This window comes from Puccinia triticina, chromosome 8A (genome assembly GCF_026914185.1).
Source record: "Puccinia triticina chromosome 8A, complete sequence".
Taxonomy (NCBI): domain Eukaryota; kingdom Fungi; phylum Basidiomycota; class Pucciniomycetes; order Pucciniales; family Pucciniaceae; genus Puccinia; species Puccinia triticina.
In genome coordinates, this window is record NC_070565.1 from 6884648 (window position 1) to 6907670 (window position 23023).

Genomic DNA, 23023 nt, shown 5'->3' on the forward strand with positions numbered 1-23023 from the left:
AAGACAACGGAGTACCTGGTGGGATGGAAGGGCTACGGACCGGACGCAAACTTGTGGGAGCCAGCCATCAACCTCAAGCACTGTCAAGAATTACTCAACAAATTTAACAAAAAATTTCCCAACGCGGCCGATAGACATCAGCGGTCACGGCGATTCAGATGAGGGTTGGATTTTTCCCCACAGGGTTTTTGATGCTGCCCGGGGATTAGGACACAGAGCCGGTGTGGTGGCCTAGCCGGTGCGCGTTTCAGAATCAAGTAATATGGCTGGCCCATGACTTCCAGACTTCAAGATTCAACCCTCAAAATCCTCTCAGATCCTCTTTCCCCCCCTTTTTTTCCACTCTCCTCTCATTCTCACTTCCCATCCCTTCCCCTTTTTCATCTTTTCTCTTTCTTGGTCCTAACACAGATTTGTCTGTGGGTTGATTTCTGCTTGTCTTTTGTTTGTTGTCTGATCTTGTTTCCCCTGCTCTTTTCTCTTTCATCTCTTAGATTGTGGCTTTCTTTCTTGTTTTTCTTCTTCCCTTCTTTTTTTTCTTTCTTTCTCTCTCAGATCTTCTTCAGTTTTGTCAGCCACAGAGTACATGTCACAGTACCTTACACGTACCAAATACCTGCAATTGTTCACATCACATATAGTACATTCCTTTTTACACCTTTATTACATATGTATATCATTTGACACAAGCTTAAGAATGTACTCCTGTTATACATTACATTACAGATAACCATAGTTAAATACAGTTACCATAATGTACTGTTGTTATGAGAGTTAAGTTACGTGCAACAGTAAGATTAAAATACATTGTAATATTACTGTACACGTGAAATACCCCAAGACAGGTATCACTCATTTATCCCCTGTTACGCCTCAGTTCCCATTTACATAATATATTGGTTATGATATAATTACATAAACAATACATGATGTAATCCAATTCAAAGAGCACTGAATGGAATCAATGATTGGTTATGATCAGCTAGTGTGCACAGCTACTGATCCAGGATCAGTACTGATCATTACACTGCCCTGATCATTTCCAATGTTGATCCTCATGAGGATCTGCTTCCCTTGAGCGCTTCCAGTTCCCCCCTGGTCCTGAAGCGCCTCCAAGCGCCTCATATTCCCTCCTGCTCTTTCCCCTCTATATAAACACGCCCCTCAGGACTGTTTATCCCTCAGAATATTATTACAGCAAAGTTTAACCCATACTATAGTTAAACAGTGCTTTCATTCTCACCCATCATTCAATTCAGGAATACTCTCAACTCTTGATTACCCTTACCTTTCTGTAGGTAAAACCACGAACCCAAGTTGAGTTATTCCTTGGATGCCTATTAACACCCTGTGTTGATCTGGATGCGCCTTAATTGAGCAAGCCTCTCAGTCAAGATTACTGATAGAGTGAAACCTTTTACAGATCTTACCACGAACCCATTGGCCCATCCTTGGCATCTTACACCATCATCTTGATAGTAACAACCCTCTCAGACACGGTTAGTTACATACAGGCTGACAATTGGGGGTCTGGCCTATTATTTATCCGTGATTCTCACTCCCAAACCGTGATAATCATACTAACATACCTATTTCCTTACCATTTTTACACCAAAAATGTCTTGTTAAAAGACAAATGAACACCATTATCTGTGATTTCAAACCCAACTCCAACCTCCTGAAATTACAGAAATACACGAAGGAAGATCCTAATAACCTTGAAGTCCTAGAACACGTCAGAAAAATCCACACACTGATTGGAGAGGACCAATTTTACACCTGTACCTGGACAACTTACAGTACACTTTGGATAAATTCTATCTATCATCCTGACGGTACACTTATTGATACTAGTGAAGAGTCAGAATTTTTAGAAGAGGAACATACTAAACTTGTTAGAAAACCTCGACTTACCTCTTTAGAATCTGAACATCCTCCATTTGACGAGGAATACTGCTCTTATACAGAGCATACCTCCTACTCCATGCTTCCCCCCTTCACTTCTGACGGCCCTCCTCCGCAATTTACGCGCAGAAAGAGAAGTCAAATCATTAACTAGATTTCCCGTGATTGTGTCTTATATTCTCCCTTATTTTCTCATCATTTTCCCAGACTCTTCACCCTGTTTCCTTCTATAAAACCAGAAAAATCCATAAAAAATCATCCTATTGTTGACTATCTCTCTATTTTTTTTACTGGAAAAATTGTCTCTATTTCGCCAAAACCCATAGAAATTGAAACATACACACTTGGTTGACTCTACACATTGAAATTCTAGTGAATTTCATTCATTTTCTCTGCGGAAAACACACTGGAACGCTTGTTCCCCCCAAGAGGAGAATAGATACGAAAATTCTGAGTAGACCAATCGAGCCGCAAGGGTTGATTTACACTACTAGGTTTTTTTCGTGAGACTCCAAACTCTACCATTCCTACGGCAGGAAAGCATTTGTACTGCATTCCCACTCGAGAGCGCATTAGGTCGCGGGACTAAGTGGTACTACATACACCGTGCGCATCCTGTGTATACAGGATCTACATAACTCAATTACAGTTCAATTACACTGTACTACTGTATTACCCCGGATCTGCAAGAATCTACAGGGATTTACACGCTAGACGCACTCCACTCAACTCAATTAGAGAGCGCATACAGGCGCATACCTACCGTACATACCCTCCTTGAGCCACAACCCTTGAGCAGGATCACTGTAACACCTGTAGCTCCTGATCTAGAGCAGCTACAGACGATCTTAGACCGCCGATCAAACCGCGCGAGCCTAGCGGATCAGACTAGAAGTAATATACCTAGCCTACAGATCCCAAAAGCGCTGTACAAGCGCATCACTACTTCCCCTCCTCTTGTAGAACCGCTGTTCCAAGAGTTTAAAAAGAGCTCCACTCCACGCCGTTTGAGCAATCAACAAACCAAGTTGATACACTTCTGCGCCACCTTCTCAGCTCTCATCCAACCAAAATTCAAACCTTTCCATCAACAGGAAAAATTTCCTACACTGATTTTCCGGCAAAATCACTATAACTTTAAAAGTACTCAGAAAATCCCAAATCTGAAAAGTACGTCCTTTTCCTTACCCTTTTCCCGTCAGATTGGTATTTTTAATACTAATATTTTTGTGTTTTTGATTGTGTACAGTGTCCACCAACGTTGACACCCTCACCCCAGAACTTCAATCCCTTGGAGTTACGGACAAGAACACGCAACCCCGTGAGGCTAGAGAGGAAACTACTGATACTAATCAGCGCGCAGATTCCCCAGCCATTTCTGATAAATCCTAAGGTACATTTACACCTTAAGAAATTCTCTAAATAAAAACAAAAAATATCTACTGAATCAGAATAATTCTACTATGTCTCCTCCTTCTTGCAGAACTCGAGGTTATAATGGAAGAACCCGTACATCAGACCCAGGCAGAGGATTTCCACCTGCGTCAGTTCTTCCACCTGCTAAACAACCTGTAGCAGAAAGAATTATTTATGCTACAAAGAAAGGAAAAACTAAAAATACATCTTCTGCTAATAGTCTCGACGGAAGAGAAGTTCGAGCGCTACTATTACAGGATGAAAGGTTACAAGACGTTGCTCAAGGACGTGCGCAACCGCAGCAGCCACGCGGCAATAATAGCGCATCTCAAGTATTGCCGGGCGGATTTCCAGGCGATGGTAGACCTCAAAGGTTTAACAACCACTTTGAAGAGGACAAAAGATTGGAATCCAATGGAGATCAGCTCAGAATCTCTCCTAATCCACCAGCCGTCCCGCAGACAAAACCACTCTCCATTAAGAAGCCCCCAGCGCTGCAGACCAGCTTCAAGACCCCAATCATGCAGGGGGAGAAATGTGAATTCCAGACACCCGTGGAATACTGGGCGCAATCAACAATGGCGCAGTCAAATTTAAGAAGAAATGATACGCCTGGGCAGATCCCTCCAAGGCACTTATCAACATCTGGAGCAAGGCAAAATAGCCCGCCAGGAGCGTCAGATGGACCTAGATCCTTAAATAGCTCCCATTTCTTCAGTAGTAATAGTAACTCTGGTTCTGAACACGCATCAAATGTCCCAGATATTACAAATGTTGTTAACAATCCAGATACTCCCTTCAGAACTGCTCTACATGTGTACACAGAAAATCTTAACTTTGTTGTAGAAAGAATTACGCAAAGTAACAAAGAATTATCTTCAGATCTTAAGAAATTGTGCCACAAAGTTACACAGCGTGTAGATGAGCAAGTAAATTCAGAAGATGATGCCTTTACTGTCATCTTGACTAAATTGGAGAGTATGGATAAGAAGCTTGATGAAGCGCCCTCTGCTCTTGAAATATTGAGTACCCAAGTTACTAGATCCCTGGCTAGAACTGAAGAACTGGTTGAAGATCAAGAAAATACCAACCAAGAAATACTACAGAAATTGAATTTGTTAGAATCACGCTTCAGAACCCTGCAGAATGATACTAAAGATAAAATTACATCACAATTTACCACATTTGAAGATGTAGTAAACAGGTTTGAGAAACAAACCACGGACACAGCATCAAAACAAGATAAATTGGAAACTATAATTTTACAAGTAATAAATTCTATTAACAATATTGGACACTCATCACCTAATCCCCTGGTGAAAGAGAGCGTGAATAAAGATACTCCACCCCATATGCAGGCCAGCAGCAGTTCAACAAGAGTGAAATCTGACAGAGCACCTAATGTGAAATTCCCACCTCACAAAGCAGAAAATTCAGATTCAGATGATAGTGATGTAGAAATTCCACTACCAACTCACAACAGAAGAACAAAATCTTCTACTCCACGTAATTTTCCAACAAATGAAGAGGAAAAAGCCATTCATAAATTAGTATTAGCCAATTTACCCAAAATAAGTGAATGGGCCACATTTTCTGGCAAAGGAGAATATGACCATTACAAATTTATAGAATGGATTGACAGTTTACAGGATGATACAAATGCACCAGATCAAATCATTTGTTCCAAACTTAATTCATTATTTACAGGACCAGCAAACATATGGTACAACAATAGAAAGAAAGAAGTTCAAGGACCAAAAGATTGGGCTTTCTGGAAAGCAGAAATCATTAAGAAATATAGCTCCCCTGAATGGAAAAGAAAAGTCAGAGATGCCTTTAGAAGATCTAAATTTGATGTTTATGGTGAGACTAAACCTTCTGAATGGGTTACCAGCCAAGTTAACAGGATACAAGCTGTGGAAAGACACTTGGATAACCAATCTATCAATGATAAATTACTGTCTCAACTTGACCCCAAAACTGAGTACAAAATGCGCCTAGCTATCAGAACTAATGATGACACTTCAGAATTCATTAACCAACTTGAAAGTATAGTATATGTTTGTAAGAAAGACAAAGCTAGAAGCAAAACAAGCAGAAGAGACAATTACAAAGATAAGAAACCTGAGACCAAAGAACCAGAAGCTCCTAAAGAAATCACATGCTATGAATGTGGTAAGACTGGGCATAAGTCTACCAAATGTCCCAAGAAGATCAGCAAGAAAATATCAGTGATTCAGAGTGAAGATAATCAATTACCATGTGACACTATTAGCATTTCCTCAGGAGCTTCCTAGTGATTCTGATGACTCAGATGATGAATCAGCAAGCAATTCTAATCACGCCATTACATGTAAAGCAGACAGGCTTATCCCACTTTCTTAAATCCACACAATCCTAGACCTATGGATCTAAGTTTTGGGGTGTTTTTTTACACAGTTACAACAAAAAATACTGCACACAACAGTTAAACAAAGGCACAAGTTGAAAATCCCCAAAGGCCCAAAGGCCCTATGGATGACCCTCCAGCTGTGCTGTAGCAACAAGCAAAAGTGGGCCGGTTGTTAAAGGTGTCCAGGGAGGGCCTAACCAAGCAGTTAGGGGGCTCCCAGGGAGGGGGTAGGACGAAACCGGATCCCCTGGGGCCTCAAGCTGATGGAACTGCACTCCTTAAATAAGCATTCCAGATTATACCCCACGAGCACTCCTCACCAGCCACCTCCCAGCTTGTCTCCACTGCTCCGCTGTTACCGCTCCCCAATCACCCGCCACTGCCAACAATATGCCCGTTCCCACTGCCTTGGGTGGTATTGGTTGCCGCAGCAACCATCAAGACCCTCCGCGGCGCCACCAACAATTGAATTATTCCTATACCCAACCCAGATGGAACCTCCGCCTGGCTACAGGCACGCACTTCCCAACACAACCAATCTGCCCATACCTTCTTGTAGGTCCTGCCTCTCCCACTCCCCCACCGTAGATTATACTATGGGTTTTCTTCCAGTTGGCCCGACTCCACTACTTTCTTGCCCTCGCCGTCCAACCCCCAACAATACTGGCGACGACGCTGATGGCGGCGGGCGACAAGACCCGGCAAAGATGCATTCCCCAGTCTATGGACTCACAAGACGGACACCACCTTCTTCAAGACCCTGGCCATCCTCCTCAAGTCGCTTGACTCCTAAGGCGCAGATGGGCCAAGCTTGGCTGGCCTCTGTCTGCGCTGTCGCCAGGTCTTTGGCCGCCGCGTCGCCTGTCTTGGATGCGGCGGCTTGTTCTGTCTCCTCCAAGATTCCCCCCTCTCCTCCCGCCGCTGCCGCCAATCGTAAACAGCTTTGTTTAGTATAATGCGCCCATCAGCCCGCGAAACCGCCCAAATGTCTCCTTATTTCGTCCCTTGCTATATGCTTGCACACAGATCACAAACACTGAACATCGCTTGCCACCCAGCAAACACACGATCATCAGGCTTGGACCTCGTTTGCAGAGATCTTAGTTGCATGGTATGTGGCGCCCCCGTCTTTCCGGACGACTTTGAGCTCAAGATCCTTGCAAGTCCGTCGTCAACACGTACTGATTGTCTCTCTCTCTCTCTGTGTGTGTGTGTAGAAAGACTGTTTCTGGCGGTCAAACAATCAGTGGCGCCGGGATTTTTGGCACAAACAACGAAAGCGATCTTCGCTGAGTCTCCCAGCCGTCCCAGAAGTGTAGAAGGGTGGAAGGGCTGGGGGATCCAGCTCCTTGGGGGCGCCGTAACCTTAGGGTCAGCTGCTATATGAACTTTCTCCTCCAGATCCTCCTCCGGATGCCGGAGCTCCAAGCCTAACTTCTCACATAACACCACAGCTGTCTCAAGCATCAGATAACAATGGGAAAAGAGCTCTTGTGTTGCACCTGAGAGCTCATCGCGATCTTGCAGCTCCACCATCTCTCCTCCTCCTCGCCCTCCCAGTAAAACATTGTCAGTCCCTTTGGCTTCTTTTTTGTGCTGTGGACCAACTCAGAGGACGGTGATCAGGTCGCAGGGTATCGGCAGTCGGACATGTATGAGTGCTTGCTTGCTTGACGGCCATATCTCTTGCTCCTTTTTTTTCTCTTTCCTCATGAAGAGATAGGAAACTAAAGTTTTTTTCTTTCTTTTCTCAAATTATTGATGGATGATGGAGAGTGTAGGTCTGAACCAGTTACACACGGCCAGCCAAGTGTCCATCAGCCAGCCAGCGCCAACAATTGGTGCAAGAACAACGACGACTTCAAATGGATCAAGCAATGTTTCTTCCCTGCGCTGTCAATGTCCGATCAACCTTCTCTTCCGCATTTAACCAACTTGTTGTCACTGGTATACTATAGGTAAAGGTGCGGGTTTGTATGCTCACAATTATGAGCCTTTCTTAAACACCCACAAGCCTTGAAGCATTCCTCACGCCATTACACTAAATGTAGTTGTAGCAGTGTGTAGACAAGATTTCAGTGGCAATATGCACATGTGTTCTGTGCCATCCCTGGGTCTCCGATCAGAAGACAATACAAGAAGAACATCTATCTGTCTGGGGTAAATATATATACTATTTTGTAAGACAGACATTACAATAAAACTAACAGAATGAGCCCTCCCCTTACATGAGGACTTTTAAATGATTGACATGAAATCTGGTTTGGAGGAAGGTGTGGTTTATGATATTTCATTAGTAAATCAATCACACCATGAGAATTGATATTTACAATTCTGCCTGGACCCTTGATTTCAAATAAGCTTAAGTTCCTCTTCTCAAGGAATCTAGCCTACTGTAACCTTTTCTCTTTGAGTTTTTACTATCCTCATGGTCATCATGTATGATAACTTGCCCCATAAATTTTTATTTGCCCCAAAAAAGAATATTGGACTCAGGACCCAGGTTATCCTGCTTGCCATGAAATGAGTTGGCATTCACACAATTGATCAGTTGAGGTCCCAAGGGGATGACAGGCTCTCTCTCCACAGACCTTGGCTAAATTTTCTGTGCCCTTTTAAATCATGATGAATGAAAGACTCACATTTGTATCTTCATAAAAATTGATTTGCCTACAGTGCACGCAGATTTAGCCTATGCAGGTTACCAGTAAACAAATACAGATACCTGAGAAGAGTGGGGGATATGATTTGCAGCAGGCTGAGATTAGCCAGCCCTGATAGGATTTCCAGCTGTAAAAGCTGGGTAGCCTGTCAAGGGAAGAGCTGATTAGAAGAGGGAGAGAGGCTGAACCTTGGGCTTTCACCAGGGGGGGGGGGGGGGGGGGGGGGGAGGGGGGTGCTGGCTGAAGCTTCATCCCTGCAGCGGCATAGCCGCTTTAAACTCTAGTATCTAATATTTCCAAGATCCCAGAGGATAAAGCCCCACATAATATTAGGAAGTTACCAGTAGTTAAACCTGACCAAGTAGGTAATATGCACACTACAGGAGGAACCAACACTACTAATATACTATGTAACAAGTATAAACTCAAATGTCTCATTGATGGCGGAGCATTCTGTTCAATAATTAGCCCCAAATTATTAGACACTATTATGCCTGACTGGAAGACCAAACTATCCCCAGTCAAGAAGGAGAAATTCTACAGCTGCAATAGCAAATTGTCCCCACTAGGTATCATTACTCTAGATATTATTTTCCCTCACACAAGATCAAGTGTACAAATTACAGTTGAGCTAGTAGTAATGGCAGATTTCAAGATGAAATACATTATCCTTGGTAATGATTACATTATTAATTATGTTATTGACGTCATTAACAGTAATGGCAGATACTTTACCATTAATGGAGATCTCTTGACTAAATTTGAACTAGGAATTACGGAAAAATTTACATTAGAGCAACTAGAATGTAATGCTGTGGAAGCCTCAAAATTCTCTAACACCATATCTGACGCCAGAATTTCACCAGATCTGACACCAGAACAAACAGAAAAATTAGTCTCATTACTACATAAACATAAATTGGCCTTTGCTACAGCTGATGAACCCTTTGGATGCATTAAAGGACATGAAGTAAGAATCAATCTTAATACTTCCAGACCTTATTCACCAGCTTTGAGAAAAGCCTCCTACCCAGCATCCCCTAGAAGCAGAGAAGCCTTGCAACAACATGTAAATGAATTAGTTAGAATGAAAGTTCTACGCAAGGTTGGCGCAAATGAGAATGTGGAAGTTACAACACCTGTAATCATTGCGTGGCATAATGATAAGTCCAGGATGGTTGGTGATTTTAGAGCCCTCAATACCTACACTATTCCTGATAGATATCCTATGCCCAAGATTAGTGAAGCAATCACGCAACTCAAGAATGCAAAATTTATTACCTGCATGGATGTACTAAAAGGATTCCACCAAAATGTAATACATGAAGACAGTAGACATTTGTTGCGCATTATATTACATATGGGTATTTATGAATATCTCAGAATGCCCTTTGGAATTAAAAATGCACCATCTCACTTCCAGATCAGAATGATGGATACTGAATTCCACGGACTAGAGTTACGTGAGGCATGGCTTATAATTTACATTGATGACATTATCATATTCAGCCAAGACTGGGAAGAACACCTCAAGAAGCTGACCATAGTCTTAGAAAGAGTAATTAAAATGAATATGAAAATATCAATGAGTAAATGCCAATTTGGATTTCAAGAACTTAATGCTCTTGGACATATTGTATCAGGACTCAGTATAGCTATAGACATGAATAAAGTAGCAGCTGTTTTGCTCAAACCTATGCCAACTAACCTGAAGGAAGTACAGTCATTCTTAGGTTTTGCAAGTTACTATAGACAACACATTAAGGATTTTTCAAAAATAAGTGGCCCACTTTATCAACTCAGTAGTCCCAACACTGCCTTTGAGATGACAACTACTAGAGTTGAAGCCTTTAATGTAATGAGAGAAAAACTTACATCAGCACCAATACTGTTCATGCCTGATTCCCATAAACCTTACAGATTATATGTAGATGCCAGCATGGAAGGTTTAGGCGCTGCATTACATCAAATACAGGATTTTGAAGTCCCCAGAGAAGGAGTCATATGCTACATTTCACGCACCTTGAAAGACAGTGAAAAAATATATGGAGCCAGCCAGCTAGAATGTCTTTGTCTAGTATGGGCACTTGAAAAATTATACTACTATTTGGATGGATGTGACTTTGAAGTCATTACTGATTGTATAGCCCTTAAAAGTCTCTTAGGTATGAAAACTCCCAATAGACATATGCTTAGATGGCAAATTGCTATTCAAATCTGGAGAGGAAGCATGACTATTATCCACAGAGCTGGAAATATCCATAAAAATGCGGATGGTCTTAGCAGATGGTCTCTAGAAAATTTACCAGAGAACCCAGCGTGGGACGGAGAAGTTGCTGCAAAAATCATGGCTTTATTTCCCCTTGAGAATGATGAAGATAATCCTGCATATGATTCTCCTTCAGAAAATTATGATATCCTTGGTTTACATGTATGTGAAATGGAAGAAGAATTCTGGGATGAAATCAGAAAATCCTATGATACCAATAAGAATACTTCTACCATCAAAGAAATACTACAGAGTAAGTATAAGAATATGGATTTAATTAACTCACTAGAAGAACCCTGGGCTACAGCTTTTAAAGAAGACAGATTTTCCCTTCTTGATGGATTACTTTACCATAGAACCAAACATACTAGTGTGGTAGTACTGGTGCAAAGAGAACATATCAATTTATTTCTTAGAGAATGCCATGATAATATCACTGCTGGGCATTTCTCCGTAGAGCGCACTACAGAGAGAGTAAAGCACATTGCATGGTGGCCAAAATTTAAGAATGAAACCAAGGACTACTGTGAATCATGTGAAAGGTGCCAAAAACCAACAAAGCTACGGGAAAAAGATATGGATTATTACAGGAAATTGAAGAACCTACTGAAAGATGGTCTGTAATTAATATGGATTTTGTTACAGGTTTACCACCTGCAGGACAAGATAACCATAATTCAGTACTAGCGGTAGTAGACATTTTTCAAAAGAACCAAATTCCTTCCATGTCATAAAGAGAATACAGCCTTTGATATAGCTATGTTGTTTTGGCAAAAGATAATTGCTGATGTAGGATGCCCAAGATACATTATTACAGACAGAGATCCTAAATTTACGTCAGAATTCTGGAGAGGACTTTATGATCTATGTGGTACACAATTAAAGTTCTCCACAGCTTATCACCCACAGACTGATGGATTAGCTGAAAGGATGATTCAAACTCTTGAAGACATGAGTAGAAGATATTGTGCCTATGGATTGGAATTTAAGGACAAAGATAATTATAATCATGATTGGTGCTCTGTCAGCCTTAGAGTCAACACAGCTGACCTAAAGTCTGCCTTTTCTACTCATTACATATGAAATTACTTCATATCTTTTTCATCTTAAGAGACATCACTGTTTTGACTTCATTTTCTGATTCCTCATGCAATTTTAACCCTAGTTACAACTTATCAATTCTTTGTAACTATACTCCTTCCCTGAGTTCTTGAGTTGTGGCGCGCATGCGCAGTTGTGACGTGTCAGCGCTACCAGGCGCGCCAAACCACATGTACATATGTAAATTACATAAGCAAACTGTGAAAATTTTCGTAGTCTGGATCCCCCTTGCCTGAGGCGGATACACAGACTCCAGCACACCAGAACCACACCCCAGATAACCCAGGATCACCACTAAAGAGATTACCACACTCCCAGTATACCTACCGTCACAGGCGCCTAGGATATTGACAGTAAGTAAACTCTTTCTCTGAACCTTGCTTATCCAGAGTGAAACTCTGTTGCTCTTGATTGTTTCTTCTTTTCTTCAACTCTTTCAATCTTAAAAGATCAAAAGGTTATCTCTGGTTAAGACCTACAAAACCAGAGCAGAGTAGTAACCCTACTTCTGAATCCCACCAACGTTTCCTTGTTGTGAGTGGAGGCTGTTGCACTCTTTCTTGGCCTTGCACAGCTGGCTTCCAACTTTTCCAGGTTGAGAATAGCCCAGATCAATTAATTAAGACTTAAAGTCTAGGCCTGATCTTCTCTTACTCTCTTTCTTTCTTCTCTCTCTGTTTGTATTTCTTTATCCCAAGAAATCCAACCAGAATCCCCCCATTTTCCTTGTGTCCTGTTGTCACACAAGAGACACAGGCTCACATGCTCACTCTTACCAGCCCTTGAGTTTGCCTACAATTCCAGCAAACATAGCTCTACAAATATTACACCTTTTGAATTAGAAAGAGGATGGATTCTATGGTTCCCCAAAGACTTAGTTTTATCCAAGTCTGTAACAATACATCCTAATGCAGCAGACTTTCATCAAATGATGACTAAGACAGCTAATTACGCCGCAGAATGCATTAAAAAATCCTTTGAATACAATACAACAAGATGGGACAAGCCTCATAAACCTCACCAGTTTAAAGTTGGAGAAGAAGTTCTTATTTCTACATTTAACTTTACCAACCTCACTGGCCCTAAGAAATTGAGAGACTCATTTGTAGGACCATTTGTTATTAAAGCCTTACACGGAAAGAATGCTGTTGAAGTCATACTGACAGGTGAATTAGAAAGAAAACATCCTACTTTTCCTGTTAGTTTAATCAAACCTTACGTGCCTAGTAACAATGAAAATTTCCCTTTAAGGAAAGACAACATTAAAGTTGTAATTCCAAGACTGGAGAAAGAAGTTGTGAATATAAAGAAGGTTTTACAACACAGAAAAATCAGAAAAACAATGTGGACATTAAACAATATCTAGTTAGATATAGTGGTTCTAAAGAAGATGAATGGCTCACTACTGACCAAATTCCAGACTCTGAAAAAGTCTTCAGACAATACAGAGCTGATAAAAGAAATCTTTAATTCTTTGATCAGCCTTTTTTGGAGGGAGGAAGTGTCAGCCACAGAGTACATGTCACAGTACCTTACACGTACCAAGTACCTGCAATTGTTCACATTACATATAGTACATTCCTTTTTACACCTTTATTACATATGTATATCATTTGATACAAGCTTAAGAATGTACTCCTGTTATACATTACATTACAGATAACCATAGTTAAATACAGTTACCATAATGTACTGTTGTTATGAGAGTTAAGTTACGTGCAACAGTAAGATTACAATACATTGTAATATTACTGTACACGTGAAATACCCCAAGACAGGTATCACTCATTTATCCCCTGTTACACCTCAGTCCCCATTTACATAATATATTGGTTATGATATAATTACATAAACAATACATGATGTAATCCAATTCAAAGAGCACTGAATGGAATCAATGATTGGTTATGATCAGCTAGTGTGCACAGCTACTGATCCAGGATCAGTACTGATCATTACACTGCCCTGATCATTTCCAATGTTGATCCTCATGAGGATCTGCTTCCCTTGAGCGCTTCCAGTTCCCCCCTGGTCCTGAAGCGCCTCCAAGTGCCTCATGTTCCCTCCTGCTCTTTTCCCCTCTATATAAACACGCCCCCCAGGACTGTTTATCCCTCAGAATATATTTACAGCAAAGTTTAACCCATACTATAGTTAAACAGTGCTTTCATTCTCACCCATCATTCAATTCAGGAATACTCTCAACTCTTGATTACCCTTACCTTTCTGTAGGTAAAACCACGAACCCAAGGTGAGTTATTCCTTGGATGCCTATTAACACCCTGTGTTGATCTGGATGCGCCTTAATTGAGCAAGCCTCTCAGTCAAGATTACTGATAGAGTGAAACCTTTTACAGGTCTTACCACGAACCCATTGGCCCATCCTTGGCATCTTACACCATCATCTTGATAGTAACAACCCTCTCAGACATGGTTAGTTACATACAGGCTGACAAGTTTCATTGTTGGTTCTTTCTTCTGAGTTTTGTTTTGGTGTTGTTCTGCCTTCTTTTCTTTCTTTCTTGTTTTCTTGTGTTGGTTTAGTTGTGTACTGCGCGCGCACGGCGCGCGAGGAGATGATGAAATGTTTGTGACAGGCCTCCAGGACTCCAAGTTCCCAGCAAACTTGGAGGATAGGGGGCCATAGCATTCTGTTCTGATCCAAGGCGGAGGCTATCAGCAATTGATTCTTTTCAATCCAATACTACCTGACACTGCAAGAAAAACTCTAGAAACTGCTTGCAGTTGAGATGAAGCAAGCTTCAATCAAGCCTCAGCTCAAGCTGGAGTCAAGCACCCAAATTACGTGCTGGTGCACTTGAGTGTGTACCTTGTTCAGCATCTCAATGTTGAAAATGCTGTAGTTCTCATGCAGTAGGCTGAGGCAAATGAGCATCCCCCTGAGCACCCTTTTATTTTCTTTTATTAGACACTCCATGCACCATTGAATCCAGCCAGAATAACATAAAAAGGGTATGTACACATGAAAGGAATATGTATAGATGAAAGAAATATGTATGCATGAAGGGAGAATGTGAGAAGGTGTATTACCACACAAAAGGGATATGTACACATGATGAAAGGGGCATGTATGCATGAAAGGGGTATGTCAATTAAGGGGTATTTGCACATGAAAGGGATATGTAAACATCAAAGGGGTATGTAAACCTGAACGATGAAAGGGGTATTGAAAGGGATGTAAAAACTCAAAGGGGAAATTTCAACATGAAAGGTTCATGGAAAAATGATGAAAGGGGTATGTACCCATTGTGAAAGGGATACATGCACATGAAAGGGATATACACACCTGAAAGGGGTATGTGCACATAAAGGGCTATGTACACATTTTTAAAGGGGTGAATGCATACAAAAGGGATATGTGCACATGAAAGGGGTATCTGCACATGAAAGGGGAATTTCAAATGAAAGGGGTATTTGCACAGGTATCAACTCCTGTACTGAGGTTTTTGTACCTTACACTCACTCTTGCATAAATTAGGCAATGTGTATGGAATTAACCAGTGCTTGATTCTTGCATGAGGGACAGCTTGCCTTGAGCTCTTGCATCTCAACTGCAAGCAGTTTCTAGAGTTTTTCTTGCAGTGTGATTCTGCGCACCAAGCACCCAATCCCTTTTCTCAAGGCATTTCAACAAAAACCGCCGGCAAAGATTAACTCTCTGCTGAACTTCAAAACCACTTCCTCAGCTATCAGCTTCAATTAACTCGTCTCTTTTCCGGACCATTCTCAAGGGCAGCTCAAAAGGCACTCTTTCCCCCCCCCAGCGCTGTTGCCGGCCTAGCACCAAGCAAAGCTCCATATTTGGTCCCCTGAGCCGGGATCAAACCAGCGACCTCAAGATTTACAGTCTCGCACTGTGGTTTCGAGGCTTCTGGCGGTTATACTTTCTTTTTTTTTACTATCATTCATCCAAATCTCCGAGGAATCTTTAGCTGAATCTAGTTTTGGTTCTCCTTGCTCCGGAACCTTCAAGATCCGGTCACTTTGTCACTTGCTTTATTCCAAAGCGGTCTAGTCCACGTTTCAGGATCAAGACGTTTGAGGATAAGGTCGTTTCTTTGTCTTTTTTTAGGTGTTCAGCGGTGGGGCATAGGAGAGACAAAAGTAAGTCCCCTCCATAGTGCACCTCCAGGGTTCTCTACACACGTCGTAAGCATTACACTGCCACGCTGTGAGCCGCACTCCATCGTCCGTCAATTTTTTTCTTAAGGTCGATCATACACAATGGTCAAAATCAAGTCCCCAAACAAGCGGTTATGCTTTGATGGGACCAAGTTCAAGCCGTTTATCAAAATCTATGAAATGGTGGCCGGTTTGGACAATGCTACCGAGCTCAACATGACACAACAGATCCCTCTGTTCCTCGCAAATGACGAGCTCTTGGACATCCTCAAGACGTTGGACGGGTTCAGTCCTCCCAATTGGCCAAAGCTCAAGGCAGCTATGATTGCCTATTGGGGACAGGTTGACACGGCAAGATTCACAACAAGGGATCTGACCCCTTTAGTCCAAGATTGGTCAGGGAAAGGAGGTGTGGTGTCCGCATCCGACCATCAGACTTTTTGTCAATTGTGGGAGCCGATTCAGTCATATTTATTATCTAAAGCCCATATCAACTTGGTCAAGGAGATCAGAAAATCTTATTATCAGGCCTTCTTGTCACCCGTTGTGGTAAGATCAATCAACATGGTACAATCTTTAAATATCTTTACATTATATATTACATATAACTTATATCAAGATACATACTCCAAAAGTGTTGATATTACAATGTACACATGTTCTAAGATGTTACACACATTTTTCAGTGAAACTTCTTCATCCAAAAGCGCTCACATTAAGTGGTTTTTCATCTATACTTAAATTCTAGGTTTTTGTCTTCATACGCCACAGATATGATCATCTCTACATAATAAATTCCCAATCAGGTTATATTTTAAAGCTAAAATCTAGTCTAAGTAGATAGGATGAAAGCCAGGAGTATTTTATTTCACAACACCTTCCCAATGTGGTATATTTTTCACTACACATGGTACAGCTTTCCCAAAGTAGCTATTTCTTTTCACACTATATTCAAATTCTTCTTTCACGCTTTATTATTATTATTTCACACTGCTGATTATTTCACACATTACAAAACCACTCTCAGACGTGTTTTTCTCTATAAATTAAGGAGGCCTTCCTTGCCCCTTCTTGTTTCCTTTTTCCCCATGTCTGCACTAGTTTATATATTTACATATAAAGCATTCATCACTTCAAAATATTAGCTTCATAAATTGCCCCTTCAAACATTGAACTCTTCAAATATTGAACACTTCTTAATTTTCCTTCTTCAAACAATTGCTTCAAATCTCAAAACTCCTACAAGGTTTAACAAAGTTAGATTAATTAGACTAAAAATCTTCATAAGATTGCGCCACACTTAAATTCTAGTGTACTCCCAAAGCTTATTACAGGAGGGCAGCCTTTCAAGCACCCTTGTATCGTGTCATTTTCGTGATACTTTACATTTCACCTCCAAGCTTTACTTACCGTTGCGTGAGAGTTCCACACCGTTCAGGACGAAATACGCAGGAAATTGGTCCGCAACAAGACTATGGTCACCGCGTTGGATAATTGATTCAAACTGCCAACATTCAAGATTCTCAAGGATGGGGGAGCAGACTGCTCTAACGTTTGAAGACAGTCGATTGTTGGTTCCTGTCGCGTTGCCATTTCAAGAGGCGAACGAGATCATGAAGAAGATGGGTTCAGATCAGCGCCCAGCCGTTTTGTCTTCGGTCCCAAAACCTGAGGCTTCAATGGATGAGCTCACTAAGATGTTCAAGGCCTTTGAACAATATATGAAGCAAGGCTCTGGTAAGCCTGGTACAGCTGCCGAACAGGCACTGATGATCTGCTTCTACTGCCATTGGGAGAACCATGGTACGCTGCGTTGTCTCGAGTTACAGAAGGACAAGGAGGCAGGTCTAGTTGAGCAGAAAGGGGCAAACTATTTTCTGTCCGATGGGGCCCTCATCCCGTTCGATTGCAGTCGCCCCATTCGCCATGTGTGTAAGAATTTATGCAACTAAGAGTATATTGCTAAGATTAGAAATCTATGTCTGAAAAACAATTTACAATAAAATGAAGGATCATTGTTGATCTGAGAGAAATATGAAATAGGAATTTACCTAAGAGCAGAACCTTGATGGTCCTGACTAGTCTGATGATAGAGGGAAAACAGAAAAAAGAAAATGTCGATCGTGATCCAATTCGACTGGGCAAATGAAATTGACCGAGGACAGCAAGCAATCTGGGGATGATCTGTTATTATTGCTTCCTGTTAGCTATCCTTTCTGTTCTCTAATCTCCGTGGAGATCTATGCAGGAGATTGCTCTTACCTGCTTAGTTGACGAGAATAGCTGGACTCTTTCGTACAGCCTATCTATTCTTTCCTGACAATGGGTTCGGTCAATGCCTATCAATCAAGTTGCATCAGACCGTGCTCCAATAGTTTGTTCCAAGGATTAATCTTTACCACCTACTTAATATTATTAAGACTGATTCTAGTGGCTAATGGGGGCGAAGTGATTCTGTGAGCTATTGATCTAAGTAGCAGAGGGGAGTAGCTGGTTAGCCTAGTTTCCGTTGCTGGTGCAGAGAAGGGCTCTATTTATACTCACGAGGCCGTCTCGTGGTCGCTTGCTGTCGCCTTGAGCCGTTCATTGTTCCCAGTGGGTCGTGTGGCTTGGGACCGTCCCCTAGGTGCCTTGTGGCTGGTTCTGTCTCTGGAATCTGGAGGGAGGAGGCTGATGTAAGTTTTACATCTACGGTACCAAGGATGTGAAACTCTGTGGCTTACGCTGTAGCGTTCTAGAGCTTGTATTCCCCTTGCGACAGCGTTTCGCTGTTTCTACCGCGTTAGGGGAATTCTGACAATGTGGTTGCCTCTTTTCAGCCAGGATCCTCTGTCAATCCTCCTCGTCCGTCTACACCCACTCGTCAAGCCTCAAACGCCGCCTCTGCGGAGTACAAGACCGGTTGTGGCTCTTTGGACCCTTGGTATCCACCAGCGATCTCTTCAGTCTTTCTCTGGAACTTACGAAGCGGACCCGGCGGGAAGGAAGCGTCACGAGGATCCCAAGCCGTATAAGGCTCCTCTGGCGCCAGCTTCGCAACCTCGACGCCCGATCCAGAAGCTCTCTAGGGAAGAGGCGGGAGCTAGTAAGGATGGGCCAGAAGACGAGACTGAAATCTTCGATCGAATCATGAATGAACCCAATCCGGAAGTCCCTTCAATCAACGGCGCTCCTAGTCGACCCCCTACCCCACCTAAGGCAACTGGATCTCAGCCAAAGGTGCAGTTTGAGCAGGATGTTCTTAGGGAACAGCCTGAAGTGGTGAATGAGCTCCTTCATAAGATCGGCAATCTTAAGGTGCCTGACGTGAAGGTGTCTCAGATTTGCGCCGCTTCGCCGGCCGTGGCAGAGGGGGTAAAGAAGTGGGTGTCGCGACGGCGTATTGAAGTCGGCTCTGAGGATTTGAAAGTGAATTCGGGAACCTTGGCCAAGGGAGAATTTGACCCAAATTTATATTCATGTCCTCTGGGGTACCTCAACTGCTCAGTAGGCGAGGGAGAGTCTCTGTCATCGCCTTTGGTAGACTCTGGCTCTCAGCTCAATCTCATCTCAGACACGATGGCCGTCAAATTGAACCTAACCCCTAGGGTGAACTTTAGTTCCGCCGTATATGGGATTAACAACCAGGCGTGCAAATTGATTGGCGTCGCCAAAGACGTTCCCATCCGGATTGGCCGCTCCATTGTTGGCTCCTGTCATTTCTGGATAACTCGGAAGGGTGGGCCGTTTATTCTTGGAAGGCCTTTCCTCATGGACTTCAACGCAACTCTCCTGTTTTCACCGACATCAGGCGAGAGGATCGTTCTTCCGGACCCGACTGGACACAACATCAAGGTGACGTTGTGCCCAGTCAAAAAGGGCCGGTGGGAACGAGAGTTTCCGGCTTACGGCCAAAAGGGAGTGTTGGCTCATTGTGGCCGCATCCGCAAGGACTCGTCTTTTTTTATGAAGTCAGTCGGTCCAGCGCTTGGCAGAGTTAATCAAGAGCCTCAAGCTCTGTCCAAGGGATCAACTTCTCAACCCAGGGCCCGCTTCTCTTCTCATCTCAATTTTTCTGCGTATCCGTCTCCCATCCCTCTCCATTCAGTTCCGTCTTCCAAAAATCATCAAAATCAAAAACAGCAAGAAAATCAGAGAAAATTCAAAAACATTGTATCAATCTTGTTCAAGTCTCAGTATCCTCAGTCCTCTCAGCTCTCTTCTCTTCATCCCTCAAGATAACCCCTTTTGGCTCCTCAATCTAGCACAAGGGAGGGAACGCATCATGGACTTTCTGCGGGGGCACTAAAACCAAAAGTAAGTCCCCTCCATAGTATGCATCTTTGGGTAGCTACACCAGGAAAACAAAATAGTCGGTTGATGACAAGTGACATTACACCAGCTCCAGCCAGCTATCCACCATCTATCCAATATCTATCCACTATCTACCCCAATCTCCCAACCATCTCCTTGTCAGCCTGTAGGTAACTAACCGTTGTGGTAAACAGAAAAGTGAAAAATCAAAAGTTTTTTCTCATACATATATTTACTTACCTTAGGCCTCAAGATACCACCAGAAGGACCTCAGAAATGGATTCTACGGCCAATTTTACCCCTAGTCACCACTGGAAGTGTCACTGGAACCCCGCTGGATTGGAAGTTACACCCTCTTGGACCCTCATGGACACGGCCAGCCCCAAACATCAACCTCTCACACCCCTCGAGTCACCTTTCCCAGGTATACACATACTCAGCCCCAGCCAAACACATACTCTTTTCCATCCCTCTTATCTTCACTGCATATGCAGGGGACCAACCCCATTTCTTCTGTATTTGACATGTCCCCGCTTCATTTATGCACCCCTTGCAGCTGCATGCAGTCTTTTTTTTTCGGACTTACTTTGCGCACTGCGGAAAACTCTTTGCGCAATGTGGGGGCCGTTGTTTTGACGTCCAGCCCCCAGTGCGCGCTTCTGCGACGGCTCTTCGCGCACTGCCAATTAAAATATGTGATTTTTTGATTTTTTTTGCTGCCAGCCAGCTGAGGGGATTTTTCTTGCCCCTCCATGGAATTCTTGGAGATTTTGCAACCCTCCGAATGGCACAAAAGAGAGGAGAAAAATAAATACTAAAAATAATCAAACACCTGCTCCCGAGCACCTGGGAACGCTCCCCCGAGGCTTTCCGACCTGCCAAAACTCAATCGGCCGGGTACCCAATGTCAGCTATGTTTATGAAACTTAGGGTAAAAACCCGTCAGAAATAAGGGTTGTTGCCCTAGTACTATAACTGTACTGAAATAAACACTGGCAATAATGTGCCAAACTTATTACGTGGTATTTAGCCACTACAAGGGTTTAAACACTCTTTTATAAGAGGAGGTTATTTGTAATTAATAAGGTTTACTTATTAAGAACAGGGATAAATAAGGTTTTGACGTAGTAATAGCTGGTAAGCGCTTAAACTGATTGGCTGCGCGTCAGAGGCGGGAGTCTTGCAGCAACTATTTATAAAGATTTAACTGTAATAAATGCTTATAAAGGATATTGGCAATTTTAGAGTTAAGATCTAGTGGGTTTCGTGCCAAAAAGGCAGAAGCAAAGGAAGTGGTGGCTTTAATAAGCCAGAGGAGAATTTTCACGAGTTAACTTACAGGTTAATGGGTGGTGAAATGTCTGGGGGGACAATTACAGTGGCCCAATTACCTCCTTAAATACTGGAGAGGTCTTTGAGGGCGCTGAAATATTCCCATTGGTTTTGACTATGGGTAAATGCCAAGAGTAGACGTGTATTCTGCCTTGGTTATGGGTATTTTATTTGTACAATATTACACAACTTCCCTTACTCCCACACGTGACATTTGTATAACCAATTGTCATGTAAAATAGCTTAATATGAAGTGTAATATCAATTTGTACTAAGTGTTACTCTCACCCGTGGTTCCTGTTTCACGGGGGAAAGGTATTTTACTAATTAATATAATTTTATGTATTTTAATTTATGTAAAGATTTTTTATGTAGTTTTCCTGCTCTTTGGAGCGCTTTATGGCTATATGTACATGTATGAAAAAATCTATGAAGGAGTAGGAATGAGGGGTTACTTTGAGTGGGTGACCCCCCTTAATTTAACACAAGGATTCTGAATATTCAATAATATTTCAGGATTTGTAAATGGTTTACCAGTTTTTGCAGACTTTAGGATACTTGTTGTATCTCTAAGGCTGACACTTGCCCCTTCTAAAAAGATTGTACTCAATCTTTATTTTTTGTGTTCCTGAATCTTCTGAGGTATTTGTCTGCATCTTTTATGTCTTTCTCTGGTAGCCATTCATCTTCATGAATTGGGTTCCTGTATCTTACAAGATATAGTTTATCTTTCTCTCCTCTGATCTTTTTGTCTTTTAAGATCTTATGAATTTTCTTCTCCTCTGATTGTTCAAGTGGAGGTACTTCTGCTTCAGGTATTTCCTTGCGTAAAGGGAATAATTCAGCATCTGATTCATTATAATGCTTAAGTAAGCTTACTGGGAATGTAGGATGTTTCTTTTCTAGTTCTCCATATAGTTCCACTTCTACTGCATTTGGTCCGTGTAAAGCTTTGACTACAAATGGTCCTACAAATGCATTCCTAAGCTTCTTAGGTCCTTTAATATTAGTAAAGTTTGTAGTTGATATTAATACTAAATCTCCTATTTTGAAGCTGGGTACTTTGTGCTTTTTTTCCCATTTTTCTTTACTGTATTCAAATGCATTATCCATGCTTTGTTGGGTGTGTTTTCTGGCTTTATCCAGCATGTTCTTAAAGCTTGCTGCTGTGGGGTGTACTTCTACCAAGTCCTTTTTCAGGCTGTCTTGTGGTAGTCTGGAGTTCCATCCTTTCTCTAGAATAGCTGGTGTTTTCCCTGTTGATGCATGGGTTAATGTCTTGTAGGCTAGTTCTAGGGCTGGTAATAGTGTGCCATCAGAGTCTTTAAACTCTAATCCATAGGCACAGAATCTCCTTAGCATGTCTTCCAAAGTTTGGATCATTCTTTCTGCTAGCCCATCTGTTTGTGGATGGTATGCTGTTGAGAAAGAGAGTTTAGTGCCAAATAGGCGGTACAGTCCTCTCCATAGATCTGATGTAAACTTGGGATCTCTGTCACTGATGATGTT